At 36.0% G+C, this 5,951-nt stretch overlaps 1 pseudogene; it reads left to right on the top strand.

Moving 5' to 3' along the window:
* The first annotated feature begins 781 nt into the window (after positions 1 to 781).
* LOC145666873 (tubulin beta-2 chain pseudogene) lies at positions 782 to 2,455 on the top strand (annotated as a pseudogene).
* The last annotated feature ends 3,496 nt before the right edge of the window (positions 2,456 to 5,951 follow it).

Genomic DNA, 5,951 nt, shown 5'->3' with positions numbered 1-5,951 from the left:
TCAATTCAATCTAGCTAATTTTCTCCATTCTTATCCACATTCACATTCGAAACCCTGCAGTCCTATTTCGTGAAAGGAAGATATATGTATATCATTTAAAAATTTGTCCCATTACTGTGCTATTACATCCCAAAGAGAGTGAAGGAAAAATGCAAGGTGAGCTGTAAGTAATATCTCCTGAAAGTACATTGTGTAAATTTATATGCAGATGCAATATTAAAGAGAGTACTCCATGATCATGAAAATGAAAGTGAAGAATTGACACTGAAAAAATAGTTTTACGGCATAGGCGCATCATCATATGGGCTATAAGCGTATCTAGTGAACAACTGCATATGACTTTCCGACAAACCCCTGCGTGGCACCACTATTAACTTCCTGCCCTGAACCGGAATAGATGTAAAGCATGTTTGCGGGGTACAGGTTGGTTCGTGTTTTTCGTTCATATAGTTGTTTACATGGCATGTAAGTTAACAAACATATTATAAATCTGTACATAATTAGTGAGCATGTGACAAAAAATATGACTAGAATGCAATAGGATATTGTTTACACCTAAAAAGTTATGTTCAATCATTATATAAGGTCCTCCATCTTCTTTTTCTGCACGAAATATATGTAACTCGAAAATTCCACACAACTCAGCATTATAAATCTTTAATTTGATGTATTTGTGGTAATATGTGATGGAAGTTACAGAAGTTATTTTATTGCCTACTAGAAATAAACAATGAAGACAGACCTTGGATATCTATGCAATATATAACTGTTGCTTGGTAACAAAGAAACAAGTTTTAGTATACATTTGTTGTTATTCGCGTTAGCAGCTGTAAGGTAAAATTCTTCATATTTTTGCAACTATTTTGTGTTCTTTTACAAGTATTTGTGATTGAATTTATTTATACACAATTTTTGAAGTCTTTTTTACACGAAAATGAGGGAAATAGTTCATTTGCAAGCTGGTCAATGTGGAAATCAGATTGGAGGAAAATTTTGGGAAGTTATCTCAGACGAACATGGTATTGATCCGAGCGGTACATATCATGGTGATTCAGATTTACAGTTAGAAAGGATTAATGTATACTATAATGAAGCACAAGCAGGTAAATACGTTCCGAGAGCTATTCTGGTTGACTTGGAACCTGGAGCTATGGATGCCATTCGGGCAGGCCCTTATGGTCAAATATTCCGTCCTGATAATTTTATATTTGGTCAGAGTGGAGCTGGTAATAACTGGGCTAAAGGAAACTTAACTGAAGGTGCTGAGATTGCTGATACGGTAATGGATCAATTAAGGAAAGAAGCTGAAAGTTGTGATTGCATACAAGGGTTTCAGTTAACTCACTCCCTTGGTGGTGGTTCAGGATCTGGAATGGGAGCTTTGCTACTAACGAAGATTAGAGAAGAATACCCTGACAGAATAATCAGTACCTACAGTATCCTTCCTTCTCCAAAAGTATCAGATGTTGTTGTAGAACCATACAATGCTACTCTCTCGATTAACCATCTCGAAGGCACATCCGACATGACCTTCTGCATTGACAATGAAGCGTTATATGATATAGCATTCAGAACACTAAAACTAAGCAATCCAACCTACGGCGACTTAAACCATTTGGTATCTGCCGTTGTTACAGGTATAACAACATGTTTAAGATTCCCTGGACAGCTTAACTCAGATCTTCGTAAACTTGCAGTTAATTTAGTTCCATTTTCACGTCTTCACTTCTTCATAACAGGATTTGCTCCTCTAACATCCCGTGGAGGCCAACAGTATCGCGCATGCACGGTTCCAGAACTAACCCAACAATTATTTGATGCCAAGAACATGATGGCTGCGTGTGATCCTCGACATGGACGTTACTTGACAGTGGGTACTGTATTCCGGGGCAGAATGTCCATGAAAGAAGTTGAAGAACAAATGGTTAATGTTCACGATAAAAACAGTACTTATTTCGCAGAGTGGATACCAAACAATATCAAAACTGCTGTTTGTGACATACCACCTCGAGGTCTAAGAATGGCTGCTACAGTAGTTGGTAACTCGACAGCTATCGTAGAATTGCTGAAGAGGATTCTAGAGCAGTTTTCATCAATGTTTAGGAGAAGAGCGTTTGTTCATTGGTACACTGGAGAGGGCTTATCTGAATTAGAGTTCACAGAAGCAGAAAATAACGTAAATGATATCATCAGTGAATACCAACAATACCAAGAGCTATCCACTGCAGAGGGCGAAGCAGAGGTTGACGAAGAATAATCCACTAACTGTAGAATCACTCTTTTTATATTTAACAGCAAATTGTATACTTATACATTGAGTTATATTATACACCATCGTTAGTATTTTTATTGTTTTACACTGTGTGGAATTTTAACATTCTTTTCTCAGAAACACTGCTTTTGATGAAATATATTGTAATTTTTACATTGTAAATAAAATAATATAAGAACGACACTTCTGATAGTTAATGTAAGAGTCAGAATGGTATAGATTCATAGTTGTTAGTGATTAATTTAGCATTCTTTCTGGTAGCTCTATGATTACGTATTGTTAAAATGAAAAATGAAATCTTTAAGCTTTACATCCCACATTGTACTGGTTAGGCTAAAGGAGACGGTGATAATGAGAAATGAATGAAATGCTGGAATGAAAATAGTGGAAGGAAGCGGGAGAACCCCGAGAAAATACAGGCACACGGTGTTTGTCTACCACAAAGCTCACTCTGTGTTAGCTGAGATCGAACCAAAGACCCCATTCACCAAATATGAACGCTTTACCACTGAGCCATCGCGGCCCTGATCATTGTTAAATCATGAATCCTATGTAATCTCCGGACAGCACGAGAATATGCCACGGGATCTTGAAATTCAATGTACGAAATAATTCGTTACAGAACTCTATTGTGTACAGGTTCTACTCTTCTGTTTCACTTGATATTTTAACGAAACGGACTTATCACATAGATCTTCTACAAAAACAGACAGTTATAAAGGTTAGTCAATATGCACGCATTTTTACTTCTAGTATTTATTGCAAATATACTTACTGCTTGCAATTATAAATATATATTTATAATATATTTTATAGTTATTCGCTTGTTCAAATAGTTGACAAGTTAATTGACTATTTATTTATTTTATTCAATATTATATTAGATTTGAAAACAAAGTTTGAAGAAAATATTGTGCAAATATTTCAATTAGGAATATTCAAAGAATATTGCCCGAATGTTTGATATTGCGAATTTGAACAACACTAGTGATTACAGAACCACAATCACTATCAATTTGGTAAGAGAGAAAGAAACAGAATATCTTATTTTTGAACCTTTGTCAAATTTTAGAGTAGGTCTTATTATAATGTACTGTTCTACTGGAATGACAAGGATCGGTAAGTCAGTGACCATAACCAAGTCATCTGAACCGGTTCCCGCAATTATAGTTACAGTTCCCAAGAAGGAAAGATAGAAAAAACGTGCCCTGCGGGGCTCTAATCCCCCTTCACTCGCTGGCGCTCGTTCGGCAACACTATGTACAGATAGGATATCACTGCCTTGCCCAAAGTAAAGAGTTACCTTTCCTCATTCCCTGAATGGAACTCGTATCGAAAAGTTTTTACTTTGTTCATTCTGCTCTTCTAGATTCGTTACCGGTATCGAGTCACATGATGACTTACTGTTGATGGTTAGGTTACGTAAGGTTAGGTTAGGTGAGGAACTAGTCCCTAGTGATATTTAGTTCCCTACCAATCAATTGACTGAAGAATTCATTGAATGAAATGACCAAAGTAAAAAATTGCCTTCGTGTCGTATACAGGGTGTCTACCAGTCAGGGAAAATCAAGGAATTTGCACGGTCAGTGAAAATGTCAGGGAATTTCATTGTGTGTCAGGGAAAAATCTTTCCCAGACTGTGAAGGGTGAAGGAATGCCACTAAAATAGTCATAAATTACAGGTAAATAAATGGGTTCGTTTGTACGTTTATAGAATATTGTATAAGCATATAAACAATGATGAAAACTTACAGTTCACTTTAAATATAAGTTATTTTTCATGAGTTATACTAAGAAAAAAAGAATGAGAGACTCAGGGAAAATTATAATTTTGTCAGGGAAAGTCAGGGAATTTGATTATACTTGTTTGGTAGACACCCTAAGTATTTATTTAAACACATCTACTATAGCAAATGAAGAATATTTTTAAGAGAAGAAGCTGCATTGACCGTTCTTCGTACCGCAAGAATAAGATTTAATGAACATAAACCTTAAGTTTTAATATTTAAAATAAAAAGTCCGTTTTGCACCCTTTAGGAGAGGAATTTTCGAAAACGTTGCAGAACATATTAACTTACTTTTGATATGTGTTTATGGGTTCTTGCGGTAGGAAGTTTAGTATTTTCTTCCAGTACACAAGGATGAGACGAATTGCAAGAGAGACAGATAAGAAAGCAATTACTTATAATTTTCTTTAGATACACAGTATTGCAATATTAACAACTTGTGATAACAAGAGATGTATGCGAACCGTGACAGCTAGATATTTATGAAAATTGGTACTTTGACTAATTGTGGATCTCTAATCATCATAATGATAGTCACTCAATGCGGAAATGCCTTGCTTACCCGCTACGTATAATACATATACCAAGTAGTGACTGAGTGACACTATACCTAATTATAGCCCAAAAACGCCCGAAAAAGACAAAAAATGAAAAATCAATGTAAGTATTCTCTGATACCTACGGTAGTGGGACATGTGACGAAGAACACGGCAGTAATACCACTCAAGCAGTGTTCCCGTTCCAACACAAACTTATATTTTTTTTTCAAATGGAACGTATACCATTTTATGGCATTAAAACAATTGGCATAAAACATAAAAGGAAAATAAATAAAAGGTGGGTTATCAGTGTTGCCAAATAATAGAAGTATAAAGTTCTAAAATTGAGAAATTATGGAGTTCGTACAGACAAATGAACAAATGTACAACGACATCAAGAGTATAGAAGGAAAGAATGTACAACTGGGAGTAAACTGCAGCATCCAGTTATTAACGGGCTTGACACAGGACATATGTTAGAGTAGCCGTAGAAAGACGTTCTATGTGACATAATTAAGAAATGTGAACACCAAATCTTCCTGTAACGCAGCAATTATAATGGCGTTTGTATGGAATCGATATCTCGAACCGTTCCCGAGACCTATAAAACGAACTGTCTTGATGTTGCAACACTGAATAAAATCCTGCAAACCTTACGAACCACAGAAACGACGGCATAGCACCTGAAAAAAGTACAGAAAAGCTCTGGCACTAACGGTAACAAATCTATGATAAGAAAGTGCGTTGGAAAAGAATTCGCAAGGATTAATGACCTGTGGTATGTGTCAGTCAAGAGTATAGGATACGTTAGGATAAAACGATGAAGATAGAACACACTGCGTTTATATTACCAATATTATACAGGCGCAAAATATTTTAACATAATACACCAATACATACAACAGAAAAGCCGAAGATAATATGGCAAAATACATACATTTCTCGCCCTCGCTACACACTCGATGTGAGTCAATCAAGCCCGTTAGTCATTGGATGCTGTGGTTCACTTTTTACTGTACATTTGTTCCTTCTGTAGCCTTGTTGTTGTACATTTGTTCGTTTCTCTGTACAGACTTCATAATTTCCCAAGTAACACTGATAACCAGTAGCTTACCCAGGAATTTATTTCGGGAGGGGTCCAAACTCAATATGAGGGTATTTTATATTAAAATTCCTAAAATTGCCCCTAAAATTAGGCTAAATTTACACAAAAGTCTGATTTTTTTGGGGGGGGAACCGGACTCCCGGCACCCACCCCCTGCGTACTCCCCTGCTAATAACCTACCTTTTGCTTATTTTCTTTCACGTTTTATACCAATTGTTTTAATGCTATAAAACGGTGTACGTTCTATT

The sequence above is a fragment of the Thermobia domestica genome, chromosome 12 (assembly GCF_964235325.1).
Source record: "Thermobia domestica chromosome 12, izTheDome1.hap1.1, whole genome shotgun sequence".
In the NCBI taxonomy this organism is placed as follows: Eukaryota; Metazoa; Arthropoda; class Insecta; order Zygentoma; family Lepismatidae; genus Thermobia; species Thermobia domestica.
This window is presented reverse-complemented; position numbering and strand designations above follow the sequence as displayed.